The following is a 9,093-nucleotide window of genomic DNA, read 5'->3' on the forward strand; positions in this document are numbered from 1 at the left end:
TGTATTATACAAGAGCACTGCATTAAAGAGAAGTAAGATTTTTTTTTGTATGATGTAACAAAAGAAAAGCTGGCAGATTTGGGCAAGAATAATCACAAAGACCTCTGAGTGATAGAAATAAAGAAGTAAATACTAGCAGAGAACAGGCTGCTCCTTAGAAATGCATTCACCAGGCACCCTGGGGCATCCCATAATTACCTCCTCCTGGACAAGGTGGTGATGTATAGAGAAGCTAATGAATGCAGAAACAAATTGAACCTCTTTTCTTGGCATATTTTGTTCCGCCTCTGTTAGCTCTGGAGGGAAATAAACACAGCTTTTAAACCTTTTACATGATTAGACTTCAAAGCAATTTTCAAATTTATATTTTTTTACTGAACCCTGAGTATTTGTAGCACAAATTTGCAATACAGTCATAACCCTCACTGTTATCTTATTCTAAATACCAACTCATGAGAGCTCACGAGACAAGGCACATGTCTTACTCATTTGAAAACCTAGCAGCTACAGGAGTCGTCAGCACTGATAGACTTAGAATACTGTGTATACTCTAAAATGAATGCATCATAAAAGAACATATCATGTCTGCTTACAAACACAGCAAGAAGAAACTTAAAATATTATATAGTATTTGATTTTACACAAACTCACCTAACTTGTTAATTCAGTTATGATTTTCTTTGTTAAGCCATTCTTTTTTGCTGTTATTTAAATCTTTTAGTATCTCCACCAATATACCAATTGTCAGATGAACGTAGACAACTTAAAAAAATGAGAGAGAATTAATAGACCTTGCCTACTGTCTGCAAAATGGAACTGTGTTGTCAAAATACTCTATAACTGCAAGTTACACACAACTACAGTTATTGAAGACATTTATGTTATAAATCAGACTACCTGACAGGGAACACTACACAATATTAAGACCACTCCCCCTTAACCATATCAAGACAGGATGCCCCAAAAACATCGAAGTGAAAAACCCAAAGTCTCCACGTATAAGACGACTGATGCTGCCAAATACTTCCAGCAGAAATATTATGGGAAGCTCTTCCTTAGATTCTTATCTCATGTGTATTACATTTCATTTGAATGCCTAGACATGTCTTTAAAGCACATACATATTTTGCTGAAAGCAGTGGGTTCCTTTTCAACTGAAGAGATAACACAAAATGAGGTTCAAATCTAATAATCACAAAACTACCATATTATCTGAGATGCAGCATGATTCCTTGGGATCAACCCCTCCTAGATCAGTGATCACATAAGCAAAGAGTTCTGTCTATTGACTGTCCCACTTACAGTCCCTGGGGAATTATTAACAAAGCTCACTTTCAAACCTCAAAGTGTGTTTGGCTAGACAATAAACTATAAAACTATCATAATATAGTCAAGACAAAAACTGTAAGATTTTATTAATGATATAGATCCACTGTTAATCAGACTTAACTAGAAAATTTTAATTATTTTGAAAGTACTTGGAATAAGCAGTCTCCAAAGGAGCCGATACGTGTCTTAGGAAATGAATCATGCTAACATTCTGTTACTCTCACCAGTAGTTGGAATTAAATAACAGGCAATTGGTTTGAAATAGAGAAGTAATTTGAAGAAAATTTCCTCTGGAGGCTTTCATAACTTTAGCTTCCATAAGAAACATTAAATTTGGGTTGTATTCCTTTATATCTGGAGAATGACTATCTCCACCAAGTACTTTGCAAAATTCTGCTGTAAAAGTCACAAGTCGTTCTGCTCACATGCGATGACTTAAGAAAGGTCAGCTCTGAACTGCCATCCATAGAGAATGTGTTGTAGCATCCTCAGTAGTGCCTATGTAGTCGGGCGATGAAACCAACAAGTGGAAAATGCTATTGCTGATGTTGGCTTAAACGCAAAATGTTGGGCCATGGTTATTATCTGGTTCAATTACCATTTTGGAAAACTATTATGTGGCAAGCATTTTTTTTGGAAACCTTTTTTATTAGATCCTAATAACAGCCTGTGAGAGATGTATGTCCTTCCACTTGGGGAATAAGGAAGCAGAGATATTCAGTGGCTTTCTTAATATCATTTAATAGGTAATGATGGAAGGCTGATCAATCAAGAGTGGTTGATTAAATATTAGCTTTTTCTATTCAATTTTTGCTTATCTTTTTATCTTCTATCTTTGATATCTGATCAAGAAGAGAGTTTCCAGAGAGGTGGAAAGCCAGTTTCACCAGTGTAATATAAGAATCCCATATGAAGACAAGAAGGAATATTTCTAGTTTACTTTAAGTATCTTCAACAGTTTCTCTAGGATTGAGATACCATCATTCTAAATTGTTTTCTCTCCCATCAGTCCTTAACAATGTTGTGAAGGAAATTATAAATTCTAGAGGGAGGGCGCTCACTATTGCTCTGCACAAGGAAGTCTTACTGTATCAAGTTCATCTATGTTTGAAGTTTTCAACGAGCTAAATTTATTAGACTTTCCAAACCTTTAAAGCTGGAAATTTGATTCCATAATCAAGTCACATCAACAGTGAAATGGCCAAGAAAATCTCTGGTTCTTTCCTTTAGATTCCAAGAACCAATGTCATTTGACACACAGTATCTGATGTGTGGTTAACAGATCAAAAGTCCTGAGCCATGTGCAACCATGGCTGCCACTGGTATCGGTATTTTACATCTAGGATTAAAAATCATCCACAATATAGAAGAACCAACTCCATTCATGTTTAAAGATGCCACAAAATTCTACTGCCAGACAGCCTTGCAAATTCTATCTTCCTCAGCAAGTCTCCAGAGCAGATAGTCGTCACAGCAACAGTCAATATAGCTTTATAGCTTTAGGTGCACCTATGTCTACAGTAGATGGGGGAGCTAGCTATCAAGTAGTGGTCCACACCCATCTCACCAGAACTTAGGCCAGAGAAACAGTCTAGAAGAGAGTTATATGGATTTCCCATGCTAATTGCTTGAAATGCTAGAGTGATATTTCATTTATATTTTAATTAATAAAGCTTGTCTGATTATCAGAATGCAAAACAGTCACACTAATTAATCACACAGGCCAGGCAGTGGTGGCACATACCTTTAATCCCATTAGCCACACTAGTTAGCCATAGAGACCAGGCAGTGGTGGTGCACGCCTTTAATAGCAGCACTAGAGAGGAATATAAGACAGGATGAGACAGGAACTCTCTTTCAGTCTGAAGATTTTATAAGGGAAAAAGTCGCTGGTGGACTGATTGCTTTGCTTTCCTAACCTTAAGGTTGAAGCCTAATATCTGTCTCTGGGTTTTTACTGTTTGTGCTACAAATATCTTAAGAAATACTCGGCAGAGTGAACAATTTAATTCACAAATCAAACCATAATTTTATAAAGGCTTGTGACTCTTGTTCATAAAGTATTCACTGGCAAGAACATGGAGAGATGGGACAGTTGTGCAGGATTCCTCTGCACAGACTCCTGCACTTGGATCTCTGTGATGAGAAAGCAGAAAAACAAGAAAAGCTAATCAGACATTTTTATAAAACATTGTTGTGGTTTTAGTGAGATGCTCTGGCGCTTGATGCAGACTCCTTGCTTTTTATAGAGGATAGAGATGAAGGATGCGTGTGTGTTCTATTTTATCACTATGGTGATGAACACAACCAATGTATTTGTCAGAACCTTTGGAGCTCTAACCTAGAAAGAGTCATTTGTACATTATGTGATTTATCAAAAAAGTTCAGATTCAGGAACAAGGCCAAATGGAGTGGAAATTGTAGAAAATGAATATAGTCATTGCAAATGAATAATACAACACTGGAGGAGGTAGAAAGGAAAAAATAATCTAAGCTGCTTTGAAAAACAGTGCTCTGAAGAAAGTCAAATTAAAAATAATGTATTTTACACAGTAAATATGTTTCTCACATAAGAATGGATTTGTGTTTTAGCAACCATTTTCTTTGCACACTGGGGTTAAGAAATGATGTATGTGCTGGAAAAATAGGAAAGTCAGTTTTTTCCCGTGTGAAATATAAAAAAGTTACAAATGTAGGAAGAGTGATGCCAAAAGTAAAGTCTATAATAATGTACCAGATCACAGGTGCCACAAAAAGTAAAGTCTATAATAATGTACCAGATCACAAGTGCCACAACGAATCGAGTGCGGAAAGAGGCTCAGGAGTACACACAGGCTAACACATATACACATATTCTCAAGGTTTGTTGATTATGAGGAGTCTTAAGTCGTGGCACTCACTCTGGAAGTGATAAATACAACTATCATATAGACCTTGATTTGTAGGACCATCCTAATGAAATATATCAAGTCTTTTTGCAAGAAGGAGTAGTTTACCCAAAGCTAGAACAGGAAATAAGCAAGATAAAAAACTATATAATTTTTGGTAGTGACAGAAAATAGGTGATATTCAAAAAATACATGGAAAAAATTTATTTTAAAAAAAAAGCCACACACACACACACACACACACACACACACACAAGAACCAAATATAAAATATCTCAGTGTTAAAAACTAGAATAACGAAAGCTAAGGAGCAAGCAGTGTTTCAGAAGATAGAAAGCACCACAATTTATTAAATAAAGAAAAATGGATGAAATTATAGTCCAAAGAATAAAACAAATATCCATAACCATATGAGATCAAAACACTTAAGTAATAAAGGATTCTCTGACTGTATTGTTTGATCACTTTCTAATTGATATGTTAAAGTATCCAGCAAAGCTAACTTAAGAGTGAAAGAGTTTGTTTTGGCTTGTAGTTTGATGGTGCAGTACATCATCGTGGGAAAGACAGGTGGTAGGTGCTTGAGTCAGCTGAGAAGCAGGAAGCAGAGAACAAAGAATGCCTTTTCTGATCTTGCTTTTCCTTTTATGTTCAGGCCAGAACTCCAGAATATGGAATGGAAGCACCAGCATTTAGGATAAGTTTTTCCACCCCAATTGATTTAATCTAAATCACAGAAATCTAAGTCGAATTCTCAACTTGATACCCAAACATATCACTTTTATGTTTTCTCTTCCCACTTTTTGTCTCCATAGGCTCATGGCCATTCCATTTTGTAAAACGTATCCAATTCAACTTTAAAAGTCCCCATACTCTATAATAATGACAAAACTGTTTTAAAGACCAAAGTTCCCATTTCATCTGACACTTGAGGAAATATTTTAAGTATGAGTTTCTATAAAATTAGAATCAAATTAAATACTCTAATATGTAAAGAGACAGCACAGCAAAAACCCAAGATTTTATGGTTAGATACCATCAAATTAATTGGGTTAATTGGTCACAACCTAGTATCACTGGCGAAGAAAATCTCAGTGAGGAAATTTCTATGTCACGTTGGCCTGCAGGCATGTCTGTAGGGGATAGTCTTGACTACCAGCTTATTTGGAGGACCCATCCTGAGTATTACAGGTACCATTCCATGTGCTCTGAAGCAAATGTGTAGAGAAAGTCAGATGACCATAAGGAGCAATCAAACAAGGATGCATTTTTCTTGCTTTGCTATTAACTGAGTATGTTGTGACTGGGTGATTGAGCTTCTTTCTTGACTTTTTCCAAAGTAAAGGACTGTAACTGGAAATTGTAAGCAATCTATTTTCCTTAAATTTACTTGTTATCAGGATACTTTTCAATAGCAATAGAAAGAAAACTGGGATGCAAAGGAGGACCAAAACTCATGAGGGTAAACACCAAATTTTTCACATGACCAGCACCTGGGTCTTATGAAGGAATTTTCTGGGTTACAAAAGGTTGGTTCATCCATATCCTCCATCTTTGCTGCCTTAAGCATACAAGGCCTCTCTCTGGACTATTGCTTCATTTTTGAAGCTTCCCTAGGCTGCAGTGGTTTCACATCTGAAACATACTGGGGCCTCCATCACCACTGAGGCTTTACCTAAACAACCTCTAAGCCTCCATGCCAGGACATCAATCTTTCTACACATTGAGTGTTTTCAGCTGATCCCTGAACAATGATGTGGAAAACTCCATACAGTCCCCAATTTTGTGTCTTTGACACAAACAACAGTACTATATGGACAATGTTGCCACGTTTAGTTTCCAGCTCAGGATGGAACCTGGAACTGTGGATCAGAGAAAATCTGGCTTTTGGGTACTGACACTAAAGATAAAAATTTCTTTGGACTTGTTTCTTAATTTCTAAATCATAGCAAGTTGACAGTCAAGGTTAACTAGCACACACAACATCACAAACACGACACCACAACAAGACACCAGTAAAACCTAAAGACCCTACAGAAGCAAGACTTGAACAACCAAATAGAGATGAAGCCAAAGAAAATGACCTAAAAAATAACTTCAAGAAAAAGTTTGAAACTCTTAAACAGGAAATAAGAAATTCCCTCAAAGAATTGGAGGAAAAGACAAACAAAAGATTGGAAGATATCAACAAATTCCTTAAATAACCAAGAAAAAGCAATCATACATCTGAAAGAAACTATTCAAGACTTGAAAACTGAAATAGAGACAATAAAGAAAACACAAGCCAAGGGAATTATAAAAAAAGAAATCATGAGAAAACAATCAGGAACCACAAATGCAAACAAGAACAGCAGAATGCATGAGATGAAAGAGAGAATCTCAAGTGCTGAGGATACAATAGAGGAAATAGACTCATCAAAGAAAATATTAAATCTAACAAAAGCTTAATGCAAAATATCCAGAAAATATGTGACAGCATGAAAAGGCCAAACCTAAGAATAATAGGTATAGAAGAAGTAGAAGAAGTTCAACCTAAAAGTACAGAAAATACATTTAACACTATCAATCAACTCTTTTTTTTGTTATTGTTGTTGTTGTTGTTGTTTCTTCCTTTATTGTAGAATTGAGGAACCTGACACAGAGGTACTAAATTTGAGGATAGCCTGGACTACAAGGTCAACTTGAGTCCACCATGAGAATTTGTCTCAAAAATCCAAGAGAGACCAATACAGTATTAAATATATGGTAAATCCCTTGAAAATAAGAGAAGAATTTTTTTCAATCAACTCTTAACATATCAATATATCTATTTCAAATGTTAAGGTTTATTTCAGGGATAATTGAAGGAGAAAAGATGACCTTCTTTTAGAAAAAGATTTCAATCAGTAAATAAAGGCTGAATATTAATTATCATTAGAACATTATGGCAACAATTATTTCATTCAAGATTGACAGATGGGAACTAAAATTAGTGGATGAAATTTTGTATAGAAATATAGTCTGTTCTTTGGACAATGCTTCTTCTAAGATATTTATTATTTAAAAAGAATTCGAAAAATTTTGGGGTAGAGACACCTGATATCCTCTACTTACAAAGTAATGTAGAGTAATCTAAGCAATAATTGGATAGATTGACATCATGAACTTCCTATTACAATATACTGAAAACATATCCCATATATAAAATGATTGCCATTTTTACTGTGTTAATTCTACTTAAGAACATGTTCAACTTCCTTAGCTATCATGGAAATGCAAATCAAAACAACTTTGAGATACCATATTACACCTGTCAGAATGACTAAATCAAAAATACCAATGATAACCTATGCTGGAGAGGATGTGGAGTAAGGGGAACACTCATTCATTGCTGGTGGAAATGCAAACTTGTGTAACCACTTTGGAAATTAGTGTGGCAATTTCTAAAAAAAAATTGGGAGTCAACCTACCTCAGGATCCAGCAATACCACTTTTGGAAATATACCCAAAAGATACCCAATCATACTACAAAAGCATTTGTTCAACTATGTTCATAGCATGTACTGGTTTTTGGGGATCCTATTCTTTTGGATGCATGCCTTGCTCAGCCTGGATGTAGTGGGGAGGACCTTGGACTTCCCACAGGACAGGGTGCCTAGTCCTCTCTTAGGACTGGGGGTGCTGGGAGGGAGGGTGTGTGAGGGGAGCGGGAGGGAAGTGAGAGGAGGGAAGGTAGTTGTAATTTTGATTGGTATTATTATTTTTTTAAGAAAAGAGCATGTGTATAGTACCCTAATAAGCAATGCTCCTTATGACCCTAAAGACCAACTTAACCCTTATCTGAACTGGTACTAGATATTTTTTCCAAGCTGGAGTTTTATTGTGGGGAAAGATCTATATGAATAAAAAGTGAAAATATTTCCTTATGGAAAGTTTACATTTTTAATGTGGACATGTCAGGAGGCAATCTCTGGCTCAACATGTGCTAATAATGAAACATTAAATGAAGATAGAGATTATAAATACCAGGAGGAAACCTTATTATTGATTAAAGAAAAACATCTGTGGCCAAAGAAAAGCCATTTCACAAGCACCCACATAATTAAAAATTCTGATATTCTTTAAAAAAGACTCAGCAATGCCACTTTGCTTATATACCCAAAGGATTTTCAATTATACCACACGGAAATGTGCTCGTCTATGTTCATAGCAGCATTACTTGTATTAGCAAGAACCTGGAAACAGCCTACATGCCCCTGAAAAGTAAATAAAGAAAATGGTCTGCTAAACAGTAATAAAAATAATGATATCTTGAAATTTGTAGGCAATGAATAGATCTAGAAAAATTCATACTGAGTGAGGTAACCCAGACCCAGAAAGGCAAATATATGTACTCATTCATAAATGGCTTTTAGACATAAAGCAAAGAAAAACCAATCTACAGTGCACAACCCCAGAGAACCTAGATAAGAAAGAAGACCCTAAAAGAGCCATAGATGATGTACATAGGAAGGAACAGAAGACAAGATTTCCTGAGTAAATTGGAAGCATGAGAGTCACAGAAGAGGATAGAAGTGGGGAGGGGAAGAAGGGAGAGGCAATGAAGAAAAATCTATAGCTCAATAAAACAATAAAAATGGTTGCCAAAATGCATGGTATTGAATAACAGCTTATGGATAAACATCAAATCCCACCGAAATGGTGAAAGTTTTGTGAAGTTGCCTATAAGTACTCCTCCACAGTATTCACTGTCTATTAGAGGAGATCCTGGAACAAGGATAACAAGATATAGCATGAGGTTCTACAGCACATAGAAAAACCTAGCAATCTACAAAAATGCTATAGTTAAATCAATAGCATTGCTTCAAGATTGATTGGTCTTTTTAAAAATTGTACC

Source organism: Myodes glareolus, chromosome 25 (assembly GCF_982192425.1).
Source record: "Myodes glareolus chromosome 25, mMyoGla1.1, whole genome shotgun sequence".
NCBI lineage: Eukaryota > Metazoa > Chordata > Mammalia > Rodentia > Cricetidae > Myodes > Myodes glareolus.